The 12,328-nt window shown below is 43.6% G+C and overlaps 1 long non-coding RNA gene across 1 annotated transcript; it reads right to left on the reverse strand.

Moving 5' to 3' along the window:
• Positions 1-9,284: 9,284 nt before the first annotated feature.
• LOC113298813 lies at positions 9,285-11,397 on the reverse strand. Its single transcript, XR_003334396.1, has 2 exons — positions 10,196-11,397; positions 9,285-9,540 (listed from the first exon to the last, which is right to left on the reverse strand). It is a non-coding gene; the product is annotated as an uncharacterized LOC113298813 (long non-coding RNA).
• Between the last annotated feature and the right edge of the window lie 931 nt (positions 11,398-12,328).

Consider the following 12,328-nt stretch of genomic DNA (forward strand, 5'->3'; position numbering starts at 1 on the left):
GGAACATGACACACATATATATATATATATATGTAAAAGAAAAGGTACCCTGATAATTCCTACGTAGGCGTGTTGAACGATTCAATAAATGCGCTAGTGGTCCTAGTGACGTCATGTCAGATGTAAGGTTTTATGATTTTAACCCTAAGCTAAAAAACACCATAAACATTAAGCCCTCTGCTTAGCTCGGAACAGAAGCATTGTTGCGAGGTAAGCATAAGATGGTGACAGGAGAGGACAAAATCGAAATGACAAGTCGTGAAAAGATGGTCAAGAAGACCCGACTAACTTTTTTCGAGAGGTAAGGAGAGTTCGTGATTCTCGTATTGGTGGCCTTGCATAGATTTTACTTGTGGTGTTGCTGGCTAGATCGTGAAGTGGTGAGCTGTAAATTATCGGCTTGGAATGGGAGCCGCTGGCGTTGTTCGGCTTGGAATGGGAGCCGCATGCGTCGGTCGGCTTGGAATGGGAGCCGCAGGCGTCGGTCGGCTTGGAATGGAGGAAACTGGCTTCGGTCAGCGGAATGGTGGAAACTTTCTTCAATCCAAAGAATGGTGTAAACTGGTTTCAGAACTTCGGCTACCAAACGATGGTGATGACGCTGTAACTTCGGTTATCAAATGGTAGTGCAACTTTTTCGAAATCATGGTTTGGGATGCCGAAACCCTAATTAGCGCTCCTTACTAAAATCGTTGTCGAATTCTCGTATGAACTCGGATTTTGACGGTCCGCCCCTCCATCTGACCGGAAAAGAATTTCCTATCTCCTTACGAGGGAATATTTAGGTTTTGAGCTCGTTTACGAGGTGAAAACGGCCCGACAGTGAAACTTAGGAAGAATTCAGGAGGGATGTTGCGGGCCCGGGGAAGCATAGTCGCGCCGAGTCATCTGTTCCCGTTCATGGAGCAAGAAGGGAACTTTATTCTGTGCAAAACTCTAGAAACTCCGTCCGTATGAAAAGAGGTATTGACCTTCTTCTGTTTTTTGTTGCTCGTTTGTATCCGCGCTTTCGTCTACAGTGTCTCTCCAGTGGATTCCAAAATTTACCAAACTCCATTGCATTCTTGGGACGGATGGATGGAATATATGCTCGACAACGATCATGTCAGGGTTAATCTTGGAGATTGTGGTTGCGGTATCGGTCCATCCTCGACTTTAGGTTGTTCAGTGCCTGGACCTTCTGATCGTGATGATGATGTGCTGTGAATGCTTGTATGGTCGAAAACTTCTGGTGCCCCCGGATGAAATAAGGAGACGTTCCGTTGCCGATGTGCTGTTATCAAGTCTTCTAGGACTTTGTTCCAAGCGACATCCTTCGAACCATCTTCTGAATCTTGGACTATCGTATGGAATGAGATGTGGTAAGAAGTCCCAAGTTATACTTCGGTTTGATCCAATGGCATGGATGAATATGTGAATGTATTTTTTTGGCGTGCTCTTGAAGTCTTCGGTGTACATGTACGACTTCGTGTTGAGAAATTCTCGCGGCTCGTGAAACTTTGACAGTGATGTTGTTGAAATCAGAAATAACCTGGTTGAGAGGAGTGAAAGCGTCTCATGATGGTAGTCCCCATGTGTATCCTATTTTCATTGCATCGCCTTGAATCCACGTCCACGTGATTTGATACAAGCTTATCATACTCTTCTGGATGTGACGCTGGGATGCCCAAGATATCGCATGGACGAAATATTCTGGATAGCGAAGATGTAGGAATGAGAGAGTTATGTTGTTTATCATGGCTCCCTCTGTTTCTTCAAGAAAATGTTTCAGCCGCGTCTCTGGAGTTATCTCATGAGTCTTTGATGGTCGTCGATGGACTGCGAAGAGAAGTCTCTAGTCGTATTTTTCTTCAGATTCTGAAGTTGTTTTCCTCTGAGCAGGCTTGGGATCCTCCGCGGCCTCGTAAAGTATTGAAGGCGTCTTCTAGACAGAGAGGTGATGATATTCTTGCGCTGCACCCTTGAAGAGTAGATGACCTTGTTGCGGCTATGGCCTTGTTGTACCCTTGAAGGGATTCCGTGTATATCCTCAAGTATGGTTTACATGTTTCCATCTTTGTAGTGATTGTTGTTGTGGTGAAGCTCTGGCTGGTATCAACAAATGAGCGGCAACAATTCTTGGTAGCATATGTAATCAGAAGAGACTACATTGTCGTGGTAACGAAGCAGGTTGGCTGGAATTGTATGGGCATCCGTGAAAGTAAAAGGATTGGCTGGAGTTGTACGGGCATCCGTGGAAGTAAAAAGATTGGCTGGATGCGTAAGCGAGCAAACTGTCCATGATTATGAAGATTGGTTGGTTGTGATCATGATCCTTGACATGGGGAGCATGGTGGTACGACCCTTTCCAGGAAGAAGCGTCGTTGAAGCAGCTTCGACTCTTGGAGAAGATGTTGAAACTTAAGAAGCCGAACGCTAAAGCCTCGTCTTTGGATCCTGGAGAAGCTTATGGAGAGAATGCTGAAACGGAGCGGCTGCTGGAGCGAGCGTTGAAGCGGAGCGGCTGTCAGAGTGATCGTTGAAGCGGAGTCGCTGCTGGAGGATGTTGAAGCGGAGCGGCTGCGTTAATCAGTGTGCTGTCAAACTGGACACCCTTCAAGCGAAAAATGGTTAGAAGTCCCCAGTTCCATCTATCAATCGTGTTTTCCAGGAGAGGTTGGTGTTTGGGAACGACTTCTCTGGTTGGAAACAGCTGCTTCTCTGATGCAGTGCGGTTGAGGGTTGTAAATATGCCTTGACGTTGTCCCTTGGGGAAATATAGAATCTCACATAAATGTTTCATCATAGACTGCACGATTTTGCGGGCGAAGTCCCCAGAAATCATGCATATCCTGACAGGGAAAAGAGCTTTGTGAACTCAGGGGGGTTGCTGATTTTTCTTTGCTTCGATTTTGGAGAAGTCGTTCCTGATATTTTCGCGTAATGAAATTAGATTGTTGATTCCCTTCTACTGGGCGTTCAAGAGCAACGTTGGAAGGATGCAAGCTGTTGGCGCAGGGAAGATGCAAGCTGTTGTAAAGATGAAAGCTGCTGGCGCTGGAAGGATGCAAGTTGTTAGCGCTGGAAGGATGCAAGCTGCTGGCGCTGGAAAGATGCAAGTTTTTAGCGCTGGATCGGCTTGGAATGGGCGCTGGCTTGGCGTGGACGCTGGCTTGGCATGGACGTTGGATTGTATTTGGTATGGCGCGGACTGTCGGCTAGGAATGGCGCGGACTGTTGGCTTGGCACGGCGCTGGCTTGGCGTGGCGCGAACTTGTTCTTGCGGGCCCATTTGCCTCTTTCCATACGTAGCTCAAATAGGAAATCATTTCCTTATTCAAATTCCAAAAGTGTTATGTGTATGAAAGTGGTTGGCTCTCCTTTTTATCTCGTATCTTTGTTCTCACGTCTTGGTGTTAGAGGTAGCGCGGTAACAATAAAGTGGGCAAGCATATTCCAGCTATGTACTCCAGCGTTTCTCTTTCAATTTGTTTTCTTGTTTTATTGTGTTGGTGCAAACCCTAGCCATAGGTATGCCTTCCATAAATCTGTAGAAATATTGTTCTTCTGAACTGGTATAAACCCTAGCCGTGGGTATTCCTTTTATAAACTTGTAGAAACACTTCGTCATAAACAATTCCTCTTCGAATATCACCGTAGTAACGTCGGCTACCTCATGAATAGTGACGGGTAATCATTATTATGCAAAGTAGGCACGTACAGGTAGGTGACTGTTCTTTTTTTTGAAAGGCAAACAAAGCACTTGGTTTATGGTTTTGATTTTCTGGATTTTTGGGTTGATAGACAAGTATTACCCCTGAGGGTTTTGGATTATTATTTGGAATGAACTGTTTTAGAATATTGATGTTTTTGGTTATGAATATAAGTGGCATGAGTACCCCAGGGAAGTCATGGAATTGTGAATGTTGTGCCATAGTAGAAAGCATGAAACACGGGAAAAATATGGCTATCGGTTTTTTATCTCCCCTGTGAAGATTTGAAGTAGTAGACCATGTATTTTGTCTAGCAAGACTTACTCGGTTTTTCGGATCTCCTGATAAAAATGAATCTCCCGGGTGTAAGATCGAGATTTGTGAGAAGCACCGCCGTGACTGTGGAAAGTCCCCAGTCATTCCTTGTTGTGTTTCCGATCCCTGGGAGGATACTTTGATTCTAACCCCTCGGAAGTCCCCAGTTGTCCCTTGCCGTGTCACGACTGGTAATCGAGCCGCCTAGTAGCTGACTCGTCGATTCCTGAACGGATCGTTTGATTTTACTGTCCTGACGTCTGGGTCGAGGTATGATATCGAGGATTGAAAATTGACATCGTGACCGAAAGATAAACCTCCCACTGTGGTCGCCAATTGTTTGAGGGTGAACACGATTTCTGCTAATTTCGGTAATTTCGGGTGTGTGGGTGAGAAACGAGTCTAAACCCTAAACAATGTACTGCAAGGGAGTACTTTAGATTCAAGAGATAAATCTGTACAAATCCGTCCTAAACCAAGAAATGGCCATTCCATACTTGCTTCGGTCACAAAGACGAGGAGAAAGGTTGGCTTTGGGGAGGGAAGCGAAGAGAGTATTGAGACCAGAATAGTTGATCCTGGAAGAGTAGTTGTTTTGTGACTTGCATCAGAAAGTAGGAAGCTAACAGATGGGAAACCTAGAAAAAGTTTTCTGAGTGTTGTATGATCCTGGCCAGAACTTGTTGTTCGGTGGAAATAGGTAAGACCTATTTATACAAGTCAAAGTGAAACGTACTCTGGTCTCGTAAGAAATGGAAAACGGATGAGTAAATGGGAGGAGGTGGTAAACGGTAACGCCTGGAATTGATGTTCCATAAAAGAAAGCGTTTCACCATTACTCCATGTATTTACAAACCGCCTCATCCTTATGACACTGTCTTATAACGGGCATAGTGCACGCCGCACGCTCTAAATCGCCAAACCAATACCCAATGAGCATCCCCTAGTTTGTGACATGTGTTGATGTCTCGAGTGTTTTCGTGGAAAATGTGTAGCATGTTGTTGTTCGGAAAGTTGAGCTTGGGAGACTTGCCGGCTCGGTGGTGACCTTCGACGGTCGAGATTTTGAATCTTGAGAGGAAGGGTAGCCGTTGATTATTGCAACCCTTCGTTTAGTACCCAGTGGCATGAAAGCATGTACGGTACGGCTTTAATATGGCCTAGTTTAGGCGCGGCCAAAAGTTAGGGTTTTGGCTTTGTTTGGGCGCGACCAAACTAGGGCTTGGCGTCGGGCCAAAGGTTTCCATGCGTTAGCTGGTAACCTTTGACGGCTAAGATCTGCATATTAGATGGAAAAATGGTCGTTGATCTTCGCAAGCCTTTGTTTTGGTATCCGCATAGGGAAGGCCGCCATGGTATGGCGCGGCAAGGTGGTTGGCATGTCATTGGCACATGTGGCATGGTGGCATGCCTTGGCGCGGTTTGAGCGTGTCCAAAACAAAGGTTTTGGCGTTGGGCCAAAGGTTACCATGCGTTGGTTAGCGACCTTGGACAGCTAAGATTTGCATCTTAGATGGAAGGATGGTCGTTGATCGTCGCCAGCCTTTGTTTTGGTAACCGCATAGGGAAAGACGGCATGGTATCGTGCGGCAAGGTGGCTGGCATGCCATTGGCACATGTGGTATGGCCGACATGCCTTGGCGCGGTTTGGGCGTGACCAAAACTAGGGTTTTGGCAATGGGCCAAAGGTTACCATGTGTTGGTTGGTGACCTTGGACGGCTGAGATTTGCATCTAAGATGGAAGGGTGGCCGTTGATTGTTACACGCCTTCGTTTTGGAAGCCGTGAAGGGAAGGTTGGCATGGCATGGCTTAGGCGCGACAAGGTGGATGGCGCGGCATGCCATTGGCACATGTGGCATCGTCGGCATGCCTTGACGTGGTGTAGGCGCGATCAAACTAGGGATTTGGCGTTGGGCCAAAGGTTACCATACGTTGGTTGGTGACCTTGGACGGCCGAGATTTGCATCTAAGATGGAAGGGTGGTCGTTGATTGTCGCACGCCTTCGTTTTGGAAGCCGTAAAGGGAAGGCCGGCATGGCATGGCTTAGGCGCGGCAAGGTGGATGGCGCGGCATGCCATTGGCACATGTGGCATGGTCAGCATGCCTTGGCGTGGTTTAGGCGCTGCCAAACTAGGGTTTTGGCGTTGGGCCAAAGGTTACCATGCGTTGGTTTGTGACCTTGGACGACTGAGATTTGCATCTAAGATGGAAGGGTGGCCGTTGATTGTCGCACGCCTTCGTTTTGGCAGCCGTGAAGGGAAGGCCGACATGGCATGGATTAGGCACGAAAAGGTGGATGGCGCGGCATGCCTTGGCGTGGTTTAGGCGCGGCCAAACTAGGGTTTTGGCATTGGGCCAAAGGTTACCATGCGTTGTTTGGCGACCTTGGACGACTAAGATTTGCATCTTAGATGGAAGGGTGGCCATTGATCATCTCACACCTTCGTTTTGGTAGCCGCATATGGAAGGCCGGCATGGTATGGCGCGGAAAGGTGGTTGGCATGCCATTGGCACATGTAGCATGGCATGATTTGGCGCGGTTTGGCGTGGCCAAAACTAGGATTTGAGCCAAAGGTTACCATGCGTTGTTTGGCGATCTAGGACGGCTAAGATTTGCATCTAAGATGGAAGGGTGGCCATTGATTGTCGCAAGCCTTCGTTTTGGCAACCGTAAAGGGAAGGCCGGCATGGTATGGTTTGGGCGCGGCAAGGTGGCTGGCACGGCATGCCATTGGCACATGTGGCATGGTCGGCATGCCTTGGCGCGGTTTAGGCGTGGGGCCAATGGTTACCATGCGTTGGCTGGCGACCTTTGACGGCTAAGATTTGCATCTAAGATGGAAGGGTGGCCGTTGATTTTCGCAGGCCTTCGTTTTGGCAGTCGTAAAGGGAAGGCTGACATGGTATGGTTTAGGAGCGGCAAGGTGGTTGGCACGGCATGCCATTGGCACATGTGGCATGGTCGGCATGCCTTGGTGCGGTTTAGGGGTGACCAAAACTAGGGTTTTAGCGTTGGGCCAAAGGTTACCATTCGTTGGCTGGCGACCTTGGACGGATAAGATCTGCATCTCATATGGAAGGGTCGTCGTTGATTGTTGCAACCCTTCATTTTGGAAGCCAGCGACATGTAGCGGGGACAACATGGCTTTGGCATGGTTTGCCATTGGCACGGTGGTGCGGCTGACATGGTTGGCATGCCTTGGCGCGGAGGTGTGGCTGGCACGGCATGCCATTGGCACACGTTGTGCGGTTGGCATGGTTGGCATGCCTTGGCGCGGAGACGTGGCTGGCATGGTTTTCTATTGGCACGGTGGCGCGGCTGGCATGGTTGGCATGCTTTGGCGCGGAGACGTGTCTGGCATGGTTTGCCATTGGCACGGTGGTGCGGCTGGCATGGTTGGCATCCCTTGGCGCGGAGACGTGGCTGGCATGGTTTTCCATTGGCACGGTGGTGCGGCTGGCATGGTTGACATGCCTTGGAGCGGAGATGTGGCTGGCACGGCTTGCCATTTGCACGGTGGCGCGGCTGGAATGGTTGGCATTCCTTGCCGCGGAGATGTGGCTTGCACGGCTTGCCATTGGCACGGTGGCGCGGCTGGCACGGTGGCGCGGCTGGCATGGTTGGCATGCTTTGGCGTGGAGACGTGGCTGGCACGGTTTGCCATTGGCACGGTGGTGTAAGAATTTAGGGTTTGGTGTACGAAGGTGATGTCGGTCAATACTAAGGGTTCTACCGTGGAACATGACACATATATATGTAAAAAAAAGGTACCCTGGTAATTCTTACGTAGGCGTGTTTAATGATCCAATAAATGCGCTAGTGGTCCTAGTGACGTTATGTCAGATGTAAGGTTTTACAATTTTAACCCTAAACTAAAAACCACCATCAATAGTAGCTCTAGGTTCAACTACGCTGATTTAAGTTCTATCAAATAGGGAAGTCTAAACTTCTTATACTGATTTCTATAAGGAAGAAACTATAAATTCTAGTCTTTTAAGTTCTCTAAACTAATTTCTATTTTATAAGATATTTGTCTTTAACTTGAAGGAAGAATCGTACGAATCTTTCTAATCTAATTTATACTTATCGGTATCTAAAAGATCTAAATCATACTAAACGTCTATGATCGGTCATCTTTGAATGCAGTTTCCCTTTCAAGGTTGGCCAAGCCCAACAATTCCTTCTATGAACAGAAAAAACGCAACCTTTGCTATTCCCTAGTGCTGGATTAACTAAGTGTTAGTTTATTAAGGTTAATTATTCTCTAAACTTTATTAGCTAAAGTTACTGGTGTACCATAAATTTTTTACTTCAATACATAAACAAACAACCAACCAAACAAACAAATCAATCAATCAAATAATTATTTTTATTATTGATAGCTTTTAGTGATTAAGATTTATCTCACAAACCCAACCCAGTTCTAAACTAATCTATTTCACTAACTGACACTGGCTATTCCAATTGTTTCCCATATAAGATCTAATAGTGAGCTCTGATACCAACACTGTAGCGCCCTCAAATCTAGCAACTGACTATTCCAAGAGATTAACCTAAATAAGAGGCACTAAAAATCTAATTCATTTACTTAAACATTTAATTAAGAAATATACTACAAAACTTAACCCAAAAACTAGCCCCGCTCTGAAATATATATATACAGAAACGTCTCTCAAATGATACATATACAATAGTCATTTAGTTTACAAAAAGAATATAAATCATAATAAACATAGCAGAAGTTAAAAAACTGCGGATTCGACTCCTCGAAACTTTCATTGCGCAACTCTGATCTGTCTCTGAAACTGAAAGTGGGAATGGGTGAGCACATCATCCCTAAAAGGGGTGCCCCATAGGAATAACATTTAACTTTCATGCAATCATTGTAAATGATTAGAAAACAATTCTTGTTTTCCTTAAACACTAAACACAACTAATTTCACAGCAGTAAACAATCATGTATATGGAACTAACTCCTTCTTCAAACAATGTATTATATTGAGTGTCGACCAATACCTTACACACCCTATTAGTTTATACTGGTGTCGACCAATTCCTTACACACCTAATACACATAAAAGCTCGAATTCATGTAGATGTAAATGAAGGAGCAGTATCCTATATACCACGCATGGAAACTCTTATTTCCAGATAGACCAATTCCTTACACACCAATCATTTTCCTAATAGGTGTCGACCAATGCCTTACACACCTATTACGCATACAAATAGAAATTCTTATTTCCCAAACAATTCATAAAGACAAACAAAGCATTACAATTCCTTTCCAAGCAATGGAAAGATTTAAAGAATCAACAATACTTTCAGGATTTAAAATAAAATAATGCATGGAATACACAATCAGGCAATGCATGAATTTGTTAAACATAAGCTTTTGTAATAGAAAACAACAATAATCACAAAGGAGTTAAATGTATTCCCACCTCTTTTGATGACAAGCCACGCCTACCTCGAGATCCACGATCCACTGGTTCATCCCTTGAATCGATCGTTGTTAATATAAACTAACTGTTAATCACACAAAAAGTCTAAGAATCTAGCCAAAATGGCTGACACAAGAATCATACAGTCTATCTAATGGTTCTAAGCCCATTTATGACTTTACACCTCTTGATTCTCTATCTTTAGCATCTTTAGCATAACTAAGGTTTACTAATTCAATTAGGTTAATTATATAGTCCATTATCTAAGTCGTATGGATATCTACAAATTTTTAGAAGAAACCAAAGTCTAATTCGGACCATAACTGGTCCAATTCATCAAACTAAAAAAACTAACTCTAAGACCAAGTCCACGAACCCGGCCCATTAATCTAAGGCCCAGTTCATCTGAGTCAACTAGCAGTCACTAACGGTCAACGGGTCAACTAATGGTAAACGTCAGTCAGAGGTCAAGGTCAGGTCTAATCAAAGTCAACTGTCTACTGGTCTGGTCACTGAGTCAAACCGATTCAACTCAGGTGTACAGTGTCAACTCGACTCAGTCAGATTAACAAACTGAATCAGACTGAGTAAGCTCAGTTAGACAGTTCGAGGGTTCTTCTCACACAACTGCACTATAACTCTACAAGCTAACTCAAGTTCAACTTCAATCTACTTATTGCATCAATTCAAATATTCAAATAAAACTTCAAATCTCAATTACAATTACAAATTATGCCTACCTGCAATTGCAGTAGTTGCAAGCTTTTCAACACAAACAAACCAGCACAACTAAACTGCCAATACATCTCTAGAACTCTCAATTCAACCTTTCTTTTACTTCTCAGTTTCATTGTCATTTCCCATAACCTTGTACTTCACCAGACCATACCCCATGCAACATCTCAATTCAGTTCCACTGCAACCCCTGTAACTCATCACAGTTATCTGTAACCCTATACAAACTCCATCATAGCTTCAACCTCAATTCAGGCATCCATAATTATCCCATCTGGTACCCTGTAATCACTCATTCATCCAAACCTTGACAATTCCAATTCTAAAACATTTAAACTTCAATAACAACAATCAACATTGTCAGTTAAACGAACTCGGCTGCACACCCACGCAAAACAGTTCAATAAACATGGCATTCTTACTTCAACATCATTTCCATCATCATCTGCAACCTCATCTCAATCATATTAATCAAATATTTAAGAACATCAACTCCCTGAGTCTTCTTTATATCAACAATACTTTTTTAATCAATTATAAACTAAACTACAACCACATCTTCAACCTAATTCATCTAAAACTCATATTCATTCATAATCACCCAATCTCAATAATTAAAACCATCAAAATTAAAATACTAGAACTAAATCAATTTAAAGACTTACCCAAGTATCAGCATCCATTGAATTGCTTTTCCCCCAATCCAATTCTACTAAAACCCTAAAACCACTTTGGGGAAGAACACATGAACCCTAATTCTTCAATTTCTCCTAATGAATTCCCAAATAACACAACAGACTTGTTCTTCATGATCTGTTCCTAAAACCCATCCTTAATTTCATCTCAATCTCACCAAATCGAATTTTAAACTCTTCTTTAAGGTTGTCCTGAGAAAACCCAACTCTTAACTTCTTCGATTCATCATCAACACAACTTCAGAACCTTGATTCAACCATAACCCTTTCGTTCTTTATCCTTCAACAACAATATATCATCATTAAATCCACACCAACCCTAACCTCGATTTACAGAAATAAAACTATCCTCTCATTCTCGTTCTCAATCAACCACAACACCATCACCTTCGTCTCCAATCATCTATCAGTACTTCCAGTTGATTTTCCTTAATCAAATCTTACTCAAACTCTCACAGAAAATCGATGAAGAAGAACAGAAGAGAAGAAGAAAAAGAAGATGAAAGAAGAAAGAAGAAAGTAAAGAGAAAATGAGAGTTTATCCTCTCGATACGTGTAGATAAGACCAAGGTTTGTTAATGGGACACCTCAAAATGATAAGGGCATCCGGGTCGGCTAAAACACCAAATGCTTATTTTGCCTTTCATACGGATCCGATGATATCTTCTTCGTATGATATTCGAATGACACGTTCGAGTAGTCTAATCCACGTAACTTTTCGAGACCTCATCAATGATACTAGTTTCGTATCTAGATCGTTGTTATATTAATTCCTATCAATTATCGCTCGTGTTAAACTAATCGAGTTATTATCGGTTAATTCGTCACTTGACCGGTCTAATAGCGTTGACGAGCTTGAGGGTCGTTACACGTACCTTGGATCAGTGGGAGACTGATTGGGGTTCAACTACAGTCCAGTCTGAAGTTATCTTGGAGTAGGATAGTGTCTTTAGCGGCTTATTACAGTGTGTGTTCAATCTGGACTAGGTCCCTGGGTTTTTCTGCATTTGCGATTTCCTCGTTAACAAAATTTCTGGTGTCTGTGTTATTTTTCTATTTTCGCATTATATTTGTTTATATAATTGAAATAATATAGGTTGTGCGTTTGAATCAATCAATTAGAAATCCGACCTTCGGTTGTTGATTGATATTGATTGATCGTTGGATATTGGTCTTTGGTACCATCCAAGTTATTCCTTGTATTTGATTAGAACTCGCAGTTCTTGCTTGAGTAAATCAAATCAAGAGAGAAATATAAACTCGTTGATATACTTTTAATTGATTGACTCTTGTTGATTCTCTTAAAAGTATATTCGAGTTTGTACATACAGATTGCTAAGCGAAATATTGGGTGGTGTTGTTAGACCCCCGCTTTTTCAGTGTGACCAGTACAAAAGAAGGTTTGAGTTATATCAACAACAACCTCTCCTATAATATCCCAGT

Source organism: Papaver somniferum, chromosome 7 (genome assembly GCF_003573695.1).
Source record: "Papaver somniferum cultivar HN1 chromosome 7, ASM357369v1, whole genome shotgun sequence".
NCBI classification, from domain to species: Eukaryota; Viridiplantae; Streptophyta; class Magnoliopsida; order Ranunculales; family Papaveraceae; genus Papaver; species Papaver somniferum.